The following is a 12076-nucleotide window of genomic DNA, read 5'->3' on the forward strand; positions in this document are numbered from 1 at the left end:
ATGGTTCAATATACGGAAATCAATAAATGTTATTCACCACATCAATAGACTTAAAGATAAGAACCATATGATCATCTCGATAGATGCAGAGAAAGCATTTGACAAAGTACAGCATCCCTTTATGTTCAAAACATTAGAAAAACTAGGGATAACAGGAACTTACCTTGACATTGTAAAAGCTATCTATGCTAAGCCTCAGGCTAGCATCATTCTGAATGGACAAAAGTTGAAGGCATTCCCTCTAAAATCTGGAACAAGACAGGGATGCCCTCTCTCACCACTTCTATTTAATTTAGTCCTTGAAATACTAGCCAGAGCAATTAGACAGACAAAAGAAATTAAAGGCATAAAAATAGGAAAAGAAGAACTTAAATTATCACTATTTGCAGACGACATGATTCTATACCTAGAAGACCCAAAAGGGTCTACAAAGAAACTACTAGAACTAATAAATGAATTCAGCAAAGTGGCAGGATATAAAATCAACACACATAAATCAAAGGCATTTCTGTATATCAGTGACAAAACTTCTGAAACGGAAATGAGGAAAAACACTCCATTCACAATATCCTCAAAAAAAATAAAATACTTGGGAATCAACCTAACAAAAGAGGTGAAAGATTTATACAATGAAAACTACAGAACCCTAAAGAAAGAAGTATAAGAAGATCTTAGAAGATGGAAAAATATACCCTGTTCATGGATAGGCAGAACTAACATTATCAAAATGGCGATATTACCAAAAGTTCTCTATAGGTTTAATGCAATGCCAATCAAAATCCCAACGGCATTTCTTGTAGAAATAGATAAAGCAATCATGAAATTCATATGGAAAAATAAAAGACCCAGAATAGCAAAAGCAATTCTAAGCAGGAAGTGTGAATCAGGCGGTATAGCAATACCAGATTTCAAACTATATTACAGAGCAATAGTGACAAAAACAGCATGGTACTGGTACCAAAACAGGAGGGTGGACCAATGGTATAGAATAGAGGACACAGAGACTAATCCACAAAGTTACAACTATCTTATATTTGATAAAGGGGCTAAAAGCATGCAATGGAGGAAGGATAGCATCTTCAACAAATGGTGTTGGGAAAACTGGAAATCCATATGCAACAAAATGAAACTGAATCCCTTTCTCTCGCCATGCACAAAAGTTAACTCAAAATGGATCAAGGAGCTTGATATCAAATCAGAGACTCTGCGTCTGATAGAAGAAAAAGTTGCCTCAGATCTACATATTGTGGGGTCGGGCTCCAAATTCCTTAATAGGACACCCATAGCACAAGAGTTAATATCTAGAATCAACAAATGGGACTTACTTAAACCAAAAAGTTTTTTCTCAGCAAGAGAAACAATAAGAGAGGTAAATAGGGAGCCTACATCTTGGGAACAAATTTTTACTCCTCACACTTCAGATAGAGCCCTAATATCCAGAGTATACAAAGAACTCAAAAAATTAGACAATAAGATAACAAATAACCCAATCAAAAAATGGGCCAAGGACCTGAACAGACACTTCTCAGAGGAGGATATACAATCAATCAACAAGTACATGAAAAAATGCTCACCATCTCTAGCAGTCAGAGAAATGCAAATCAAAACCACCCTAAGATACCATCTCACTCCAGTAAGATTGGCAGCCACTATCAAGTCAAACAACAACAAGTGCTGGCAAGGATGTGGAGAAAAGGGTACACTTGTACATTGCTGGTGGGACTGCAAATTGGTGAGGCCAATTTGGAAAGCAGTTTGGAGATTCCTGGGAAAGCTGGGAATGGAACCACCATTTGACCCTACTATTGCCCTTCTCGGACTATTCCCTGAAGACCTTAAAAGAGCATACTACAGGGATACTGCCACATCGATGTTCATAGCAGCACAATTCACAATAGCTAGACTGTGGAACCAACCCAGATGCCCTTCAATAGATGAATGGATAAAAACAAAGTGGCATTTATACACCATGGAATATTACGCAGCACTAAAAAATGACAAAATCATGGAATTTGCAGGGAAATGGATGGCACTAGAGCAGATTATGCTTAGTGAAGCTAGCCAATCCCTAAAAAACAAATACCAAATGTCTTCTTTGATATAATGAGAGCAACTATGAACAGAGTAGGGAGGAAGAGCAGGAAGAAAAGATTAACTTTAAACAGAGACATGAGATGGGAGGGAAAGAGAGAGAAAAGGGAAATTGCATGGAAATGAAGGGAGACCCTCATTGCTATACAAAATTACATATAAGAGGTTGTGAGGGGAATGGGAAAATAAACAAGGAGAGAAATGAATTACAGTAGATGGGGTAGAGAGAGAAGATGTGAGGGAAGGGGAGGGGGGATAGTAGAGGATAGGAAAGGTAGCAGAATACAACAATTACTAATAGGGCGTTATGTAAAATTGTGGATGTGTAACCGACGTGATTCTGCAATCTGCATTTGGGGTAAAATTGGGAGTTCATAACCCACTTCAATCTAATGTATGAAATATGATATGTCAAGAGCTTTGTAATGTTGTAAACAACCAATAAAAAATAAATAAATAAATAAATAAATAAATAAATAAAATTTAAAAAGAAATAAATGTAATATACATTATATGTATTATATATACATACATAGTTTTTGTTTGTGGCACTAAAGAGCAAAACCTGGGCCTTGTATGTGCTAGGCAAGTGCTCTACCACTGAGTTAAAGCCCCATGCCAAAAAAACTAGAATATTTTTTAAAACAACCTTAAAACTGAAACAGATAATTGGAATTAAAATAAATGGGGAAGCAGTCAAAGAGAGAATTAGTAAACTGAAAGACAGATGCAGAGAAATTTTTCCAAACACAGCACAAGACAAGAGGATAGAAAATATGAGAGGTTGAATCCTCTGGAGGAAAGAATGGAAAGGTTACATTTAACCAGGATCCCATCAAGAAACAGAATTTATCGAGATGATTCCAATAGAGACTTTAATGAAAGAAGTAATCACAGAGTTAAAGAGACCCAGAGTAATGAATGTTAGGAAGAGCAACAGTGGGAAAAATTACCACCTGTAGGGCTGAAGAGAAAATAGTGTTACCAGAGCCCCGTGAAGTTTACAGCTGCTGACTGGGAGGGAGCCATTTGGCAGGAGCTGTGATTGTAGAGGAACACATCTATTGTAAGGGACTCAGCAGTGAAGATGGAAGAAAATAAAACAAAATGCCCTCTTTTTCCTCCCCCTCAAATTTCCTACTGGTAATTTTTCATCAGCTAAACCTAACCAGAAGCTAGAGAGCGAGGGAGACCGAGTGATACAGTCTACACCCAGGAATCAGCATCCAAAAGCACCCAGCAGAGATGTACTGGATCTGGATCTGAGTGAAAATAGAGGTCAACCACCTTGTCATTAATAATGGATTCAAGGTTCCAGTCCTGGAAGTACACGTGTGCTGTTAAAGTTCTGAACACTTGGAAGAATTTTCTTTGCCAACTATTTTTTCAGTGACACGTCTGATTGAGGCTGTCACAATACAGGAGGCCATTTATATCTTGTATATTGTTCAGAACCATCTATAAATTGGGCCTTCATTTTTAATTCCTCTGTGAACTGACCACAGGGAAATCCCCGTGATGCCACAGGGGTGATCTGAGAGAAAGACAGCAATCAGCGGAACTGTGTGCTGTGGTCTGAGCCACCTACTCTAGCCTCAGGGAGTGCTCAATCTTACTACTTTGTATACCATACAACTTCCATTTGCTACAAAGGGATGTGAGAGTGATCTGCCTGTGACATCTGTCACCGCATTGATGGCCAGGGTTGATTCAGCTGATCTGGCTGGCTAGGCAGGTGACCGCTTCCTCCCTCACCTCTCCACGTGCTTCCCTCCTGAAGCTGTGTGCTTGATGGAAGAGGACGACCTTCCCCGATACAGGAGGACCTTTCTTCTGTCAAGGGTATACGAGTAGCTGCAGTCCCCTGCTAGAACCTCCAAACAAGCTTACAAGGTCCCATTTGCTGACAAAGTGCTATTGTGCACACCCAACTTCATGGCTTGGAGGATTCAATAGCACCCAGTTCCTGGAAGACAGCTCAGGTCATGTGATCAGATGTTTGGTTTCTACCAGGGCCCAGTAATGAGTCAAGAGCTGTTTCTCAAAGGAAAAAGTTATTTGCCAAGGAAGACATGGTTTTGTTCCACACCCCTGGAGGTCTGCACTGTGAGTCTCCTATCCCCAGGGCTTGCTGATAGCATTTCCACCTCTGTTAACCAGTTTAGGCATATATCCCATGTGATCATGTGATAGATCATCTTGTACAACAGCCTGGACTTACTGCAACCTTTCTCTTTCTCTTTCTCTTTTTCTGGGACCCACTCAAAATCAGCAAGCGTACAAACTGCTTCATGAATGGGTGAAGGCAGCATGCTCAACTGTGCTGTATGTTATGTCCAAACATGACCATCAAGTATTTTAACTCAAGTGTAGGGAGGTGTGTAGTGCAGCAACTTGGCTTTACTTTGATGGGGGATACCAGCCTCAGGCCACCAGACTCCTACAAATGTCACATGCTCATCATGTTATCTACATAGTAAACCAGTTCTACGTTTTGTGGAATATGTGATTATTAAGACCACCAAAACCTTGATTATGACAAAGTAGGAGATTTTTCATAGGCTTAAGCCATTCCTGACCCATGAAAGCAGTTTCCAGGGGTGCCTGCTAACCACTGTAAAAGAGAAAAGCCTTTTCTATATCAATAACTGCATCACAAATGCCAAGAACCATCTTGATTTACTCTGATAAGCATAATATTTTCAGAAGAGCAGCAGCAATCAATCAAATTTTCTATACTCTCTAAATGGATCTCATTCTTTAAGACCCATTTGCTTTTGCACAGGCCAAATAAGCAAGTTAAATGAAGAGAAATCACCTGTGTGGTAAAATGTATCACTATATGCCAAATAGTCTGATTTCCTCCATATGGAAGAAACATATACTTCCCAAACCCCATTAGATTTTGTCATGTGACTTGCTTGAGAAAATTAAATGTGAACAGAAGAGACATGGGTCCTTTCTGGCCAGAAGCTCTGAAGACTGATGTATTCTTTGCTGTGATGAATTTTCCCTGTACTATAAGACTAGCAATGCTCCGCAAAAAGGCTGCTCATGAGCCAGGATCTTAGAACACAACATGAAAAACAGCTGCAATTAAACTACAGTGGGCATATAGTATGAGCAAGAAATTAACTTTCATTACTGTACACCATTTGGGTTGTTACCAAAGAAACCTGGCCTAACAACTATGTAAGGTTCCCAGAGATTAGCATCAGCCAACATTCAGTAATTCCTAAATAGTCCCAAGTGTTTTCTTTCCCCATGGCATGGAGCTCCAAGGGCCTTGGAAAGATTTTTCATATATATTTTAGCAATGCCAAAGGGCTCCAGGTCTGTGAACTTGCTCAGATCTTGGAACTGGGTGAGTGACCAGGAATCTATTTTGGTGACCCAAATTAGATCTCTGGCCACCTGAGAATTCCCAATTATTCAGAACAAATTATATTTTAGTAGGCTGACTATCCATCCTAGGGACACCACCAAAGACCTTCACAAGTCAAAGCATTCCCTTCACCAATGTGGCCATGCTGACTGGTAGGGTGACTTGGTCTCTAAAATCAGAAAGCACCTTGAAGTGGCCGCATTTCTCATCATTAGTCAATCGGGCAGAGGACACCCACTGCAAAGTGTCTAAAGGAAATGAGGCTTCCCTTAGCACATTTAAGTTAACTCATTGAAGGGAATATCCTCTGGGCCCTCTTGGAGGACACAGGGAAAGGATATTTTTTTGATAATCTTAATGTGGAGGAAAACATAGGGTGCACAATAAGAATGACTGTGTAAGCATGCTCCTACCAGGCGCAGGTGACTGAGTATTCTAAGTGGGTCTGTTTCCCCTCCTACTCCGTAGTGAAGAGGTGTGATGGTAAATGTTTAACAGCAGCAAAAACAAGACAAAGCCTTGATCTGCAGCATTATTGGTACCTGCAGTGTAAGTCCTCCCGTTGTGGTCGATATCAAGCTACCAACAAGACATCGCCCAAAATGGAGTTGCAAGAAGATGCACAACAGCACGTCAGGAGAGGGTATTTCAGCCACAATAGATGGGAATCATCTCAATGGCACAGATACCAGAAAATCAGGAAATGGTAAACTTCAAGCATTTATTACCTTTGCTTTTCATATAATGTATTTAACTATAAGTCTACATGATTTAATTTTTAATAGTTTGTCACCACCAGTTCACAAAATTCCTGGAAATTTGACAATCTGCTCTCGCAGCAACACATGCTGTGAATCAGGTCCAGCATTCCATTGTCCCTGCCCCAATTGTGGGATTTGTGCCTCTGTTCAATTCTCCCTGCTGCTCAGCAAAGATAGTTACAGCTGAAGCATGGTGGGCAGACTCCCTGAGGTTCTTGGCTACAGCCATCAATATTCAAGAACTCAAAAGGAGCAATGAAATTGAATCACTGTCTTTTGTTCAGTGAAATCTTCTTGATAGACATAGAAATACTTGGGCAGCACTTTGGGGAAGATCTAATGGTAATCACTAATTGCTAGTATTTGGCTTTATTCCTTTTATGTAAGAATTAAGAAGCACAGGAAGCCTGGGTGAATGAAAACCATTGACCTGACATATGGTAGTTTCTTTTTCTAGATCAGTTTGGGGAATTGTGGAAACCTCTCACAAGTATGAAAAATTCTTAAGTATTCAGAAGCAAGTTTGAGCATAGGCCTGTACCAAGATCACAAGGATGCACACTGCTCGATGAATTGAGGAACTAGATCCCCCCAAAACCATTTATCTCAAAGTTCTGAAGATGGGTGGTGGTGACAGTTGCATGACAATGAGAAGGTACTTAATGCCAAACTTAAAAATGGTTAAAATATTTTGTTTTGTTTTTGGTACCAGGGATTGAACCCAGGGGCATTCAACCACTGAAATACAACCCCAGCCCTTTTTTAAAAAAAAAATTTTTGAGATAGGGTCTTGCTTAGTTGCTGAGGTTGGCTTTGAACTTGAGATCCTTCTGCCTCAGCCTCCTGAGCTGCTGGGATTACAGGCATGTGCCACTGTGCTAGTTGGTAATGTTTACTAATTTAGCAAAAAAATTGTTAAACTTCATCTCAGACTAAGCTGAACGCTAGCTGATGGTGAGGAGAGTGGATTGTGCCCTGAGTTACTCCATGGTGTAAGAACAAGGAATGCCTGAGTTACTACTTCATTTTTATAAAGGAGCAGTTTGCCATGAGCTGCTCCATTTTGAGTGCAAGTTCTAAAGCAGAATGATGTGGTGACTCATCTGGGCAAACAAAACAGATGACCACCAGATTTTGGACGTAACAAAATTTATTGAAAAGAATAATCCCCAGAGTTGCACGGCAAAAATCACAAACCAATAAATTAATCATGCTAATAAAAAATGACGTGTAAACTTACCAAATTGAATCAGAATCACATGGATGTATGAGGGTATGAAACCCAAATCAAGGAACCCAGACCACCAAATGATACAGTCCCCTCAAACACATAAAAGGAGGGGCTACCTGAGACAGTGGCATGGCGACACACTGACCCATCATCTTATCAGACCATTCAGTGAACACGTCCTGAGGTCCTCAGTGACAAACTTTTGACTGTCCCCAGGGTCTTCAGTTCAGCTTGATCTCCCTATTTGATGTAGCTAGCCCACTTCAAAATTGCCAGCCTTCGACATCTTTGACTTGAACAAGTTCTTGGCGCTGCAGTCCTGTTCTCCTAAGCGAGCTGTCTGGTTTTCTTAACTTTATCTGATCACCTGCAGTGACTTTGCATCTGGATCAGTCCCCTGCCTTTACTTTCACTTCTTTTGAAAACTTAACTTTCTTAGCTTTCCTGTAACTGACAAAATCATTGTGTGAAGTTAGATGTGTGGAGTGTTCACGGATATTAGCAAAGAAGCTTGGAATGGAATAAAAGAACTTCGGGATGGCTTTAGTCTTGACACTAAGTGAACCATGAGTCCCATCGTCCATGTCCTGCACAGGCAGTGGAAATGGGGTTCCCCTTGGTGGAATGAGCTGGCTGAGAAATAAAAGCCAGGAAAAACAGAACAACGAAAAAAATTACAGGACACAGAGAATAATTTCAAAAGCTGGGGCAGGATGGGCATGTCCATCATATGGATTCAGCTTCTATACTATGGCAAAATGGAGCCCACACCTGCTTTATTTATATTGGGAAACGTCAAAGGCCTTCCATAGCATGTTCTTCACCAAAAAAGGTTAAAGGTGGGCAGTCTAGTTCCCAAAGGGTTATGCTCACCTCTGGGACTACTATGAGGGAATCTTCCTAGAGCTGAGATAAAGGTCACGTGCACTGGGCAATCTGTTGCCAGGGAGAGCCACAGATAGTTTGCAATTCCAAACCTAAGTCTCCCTGGCTACCATACCCAGAGAAGACCCTCATGTAAATCACGGATGGCTTCCTGCACATGAGTATTTTGGTGAATTAAAGCCAATGAAAATTAATAAGACAGTGCACTATAATCAAGTGAGGTTTATCTCAGGGGTGCAAGGTTGGTTCAACATATGGAAATCAATAATGAAATTCATCACATCAATAGACTTAAATAATCACATGATTATCTCAATAGATGCAGAAAAAGCATTTGACAAAATTCAGCATCCATTCATGCTCAAAACAGTAGAAAAACTATGGATAGTAGGACATATTCAACATTGTAAAAGCTATATATGCTAACTCAAAACTAACATCATTCTAAATGGAAAAAATAGAAAGCATTCCCTTTAAACACTGGAACAAGACAGGGATGCCCTCTTTCACCACTTCTATTCAACATAGTCCTAGAAACTCTAGATAGAGCAATTAGAAGAAAGAAATTAAAGGGATATGAACAGGAAAAGTAGAACTCAAAGTATCTCTATTTGCTGATCATGATTCTATATTTAAATTTAGAAGACCCAAAAAACTCCACTAAAAAACTTCTAGAACTCATAAATGAATTCAGCAAAATAACAGGATATAAAATTAACATCCATAAATCAATTGTGTTCCTATATGTTAGTGATGAATCAACTGAAAGAGAAATTAGGAAAAGTATCCCATTCACAATAGCCTCAAAAATATTTATATTTGGAATCAATCTAACAAAAGAGGTGAGAGATCTCTATGATAAAAACTACAAAACTCTAAAGAAAGAAGACATAACAAGATGGAAAGATCACCCATGTTCTTGGATAGGCAGAATTAATATTGTCAAAATGGCCATTCTACCAAAAGCGCTATATAGATTTAATGCAATTCCTATTAAAAGTCCAATGACATTCTTCATAGAAATAGAAAAAGCAGTCATGAAATTCATTTGGAAAAATAAGAGGTCTAGAGTAGCCAAAGCAATCCTCAGTGAGAAAAGTGAAGCAAGAGGCATCACAATACCAGACCTTAAATTATACTACAGAGCTATAGTAACAAAAAGAGCATGGTATGGCATCAAAACAGACTTATAGAGCAATGGTATAAAATAGAAGACACATGTGGCTCAGTGGTAGAGCACTTGCCTCACATGTGTGAGGCCCTGAGTTTGATCCTCAGCACCACATTAAAAATAAACAAATAAAATAAAGGTATTGTGTCCAACTACAACTAAAAAATAATTTAAAAAAATAGAAGACACAGAGACAAACCCACATAAATACCATTATCTCATTCTAGACAAAGTTGCCAAAAACTCACATTGGAGAAAAGATAGTCTCTTCAACAAATGGTGCTGGTAAAACTAGAAATTCATATGTAACAAAATGAGATTAAGACTCCTATCTCTCACTCTGCACAAAACTCAACTCATGGTGGATCAGATTAAACCAGAGACCCTGCACCTAATAAAAGAAAAAACTAGGCCCAAAACTCCATCATGTCAGCTTAAGAATCAAATTCCTCAACAAGATCCAAAAGTGCAAGAATTAAAATCAAGAATCAATAAATATGATGGTACCAAACTAAAAAGCTTCTTCACAGAAAAGGAAGCAATCAAGAATGTGAAGAGAGAGCCTATAGAATGGGAGAAAATCTTTGCCACATGTACCTCAGGTGCATTAATCTCCAGGATACACAAAGAACTCAAAAAATTTTAACACGAAAAAAAAAAACCACAAATAATCCAATCAATAAATGGGCAAAAGAACTGAAGAAATGTGAATCATCAACAAATATATAAAAAAATGTTCAACCTCACTAGCAATTAGGGAAATGCAAATTAAAACTACACTTGAGATTCTATCTCACTCCAGTTGAAATGGTAATTATCAAGAATACAAGTAACAATAAATATTGATGACCATTTGGGGGAAAAGGTACACTCATACATTGCTAGTGGGACTGCAAATTGGTGCAACCACTCTGGAAAGCAGTATGAGATTCCTCAGAAAACTTGAAATGGAACCAGCTTTTGACCCAGCTATCCCAGTCCTTTGCATATACCCAAAGGACTTAAAATCAGCATACTATAGTGACACAGCCACATCAATGTTTATAGTGGCTCAGTTCACAATAGTCAAGCTATGGAACCAACCTAGGTGCCTTTCAACAGATGAATGGATAAAGAAAATGGATACACACACACACACATCACATGTATATATACACATATATCCACATCCATACCAATATGTATATGTATGTATGTATATATATATATATACATACATACAATGGAATATTAGTCATAATAATGGATGAAAGTATAATATTTGCCAGTAAATAGATGGAACTAGAGACTATCATGCTAAGCGAAATAAACCAATCTCAAAAAATCATATGCTGAATGTTCTCTGATATGTGGATGCTAACACACAATGTGGAGGAGGGGAGATAGAAGTTGATTGGATAAGACAAAGAGGAATGAAGGGAAGGGAAGGGGCATGAGAATAGGCAAGACAGTAGAACAAATCAAGACATAACTTTCCTATGTTCATATATGAATACACAACCAGTGAAACTCGGTATAATGTTCAACCACAAGAATGGGATCCTAATTAGAATAAGTTATACTCCTTGTATGTATAATGTCAAAATACACTCTACTGTTATGTATAACTAAAAAGAACCAATAAGAATAAATATATAAACAAACAAACAAACAAATAAATAAATAAAATTTTGGTTAGATCTCCTGTCCTGGGCATATCTTTTAACTTGAAAATGTGTTTCAATGAGGGTCTCCAGCTACTTTGATGAAGGGATGGTGGTAAGATCTCCTTGTATCTGTTTGATTTTTTTGTTGTTATGTATTTTAAACAATGTAGGTAGTTGGGAAGGCCTTTTTACGATATAACTTAAGCATAAAGCATGCAGTGTGCTACCACTTAAACTTCATACTCCTGCTTTGGTTTCCAAGTTTTTGCTCTTGGTGTTCTCAATTCCATTATTTGCATCTAGTTTGTGAGACAGATTACTACACCAGCTTTGCCTTGCATTCCCCTGCTTTGCTCCAGAATGGATCTCCTTATAATGTGCCAAAAATTTACCCTGTCACATTTTCCCAGCTGCCAGTTTTAAAAATTCATGCCCTGGCTTGAAAGCCAAATGTCCAACAGGTGTCATCATACAAGTGAGAGTCCCCTTGTCCACAGGCATTTGAGGCACACCAGCAGCCAGCTGTTCCCACTGAACTTCATATGTAGTCAACCATGTAAGGCTATATCATCCAATGCTTAAATAGGAGAACAAGAACAAGATTTTAAGCTGGAAATATGATTCAATGGCGGAGTGCTTGCCTGGCATTCACGAGGCCCTGGGTTTGATTATCAGCACTGTAAACATCTCCCTTTTTTAGGGCAATGAGACTATTCTGCAAAATACAACAGTGATGGATACCTATGTCCAAACCCTCAGAATGTACAAAACCAAGTGAACCCTAATGTCAGCTATGGACTTTGGGTACTAATGATGTGTCAATGCAGGTTCATCAGTTCTGACAAATATACCCCTCTGGTGTGGGATGCTGATACTGGGGGACGCAGAGGACAAAAGGGAATTTCT

This window comes from Spermophilus citellus (genome assembly GCF_964194105.1).
Source record: "Spermophilus citellus genome assembly, chromosome: 1".
NCBI classification, from domain to species: Eukaryota; Metazoa; Chordata; class Mammalia; order Rodentia; family Sciuridae; genus Spermophilus; species Spermophilus citellus.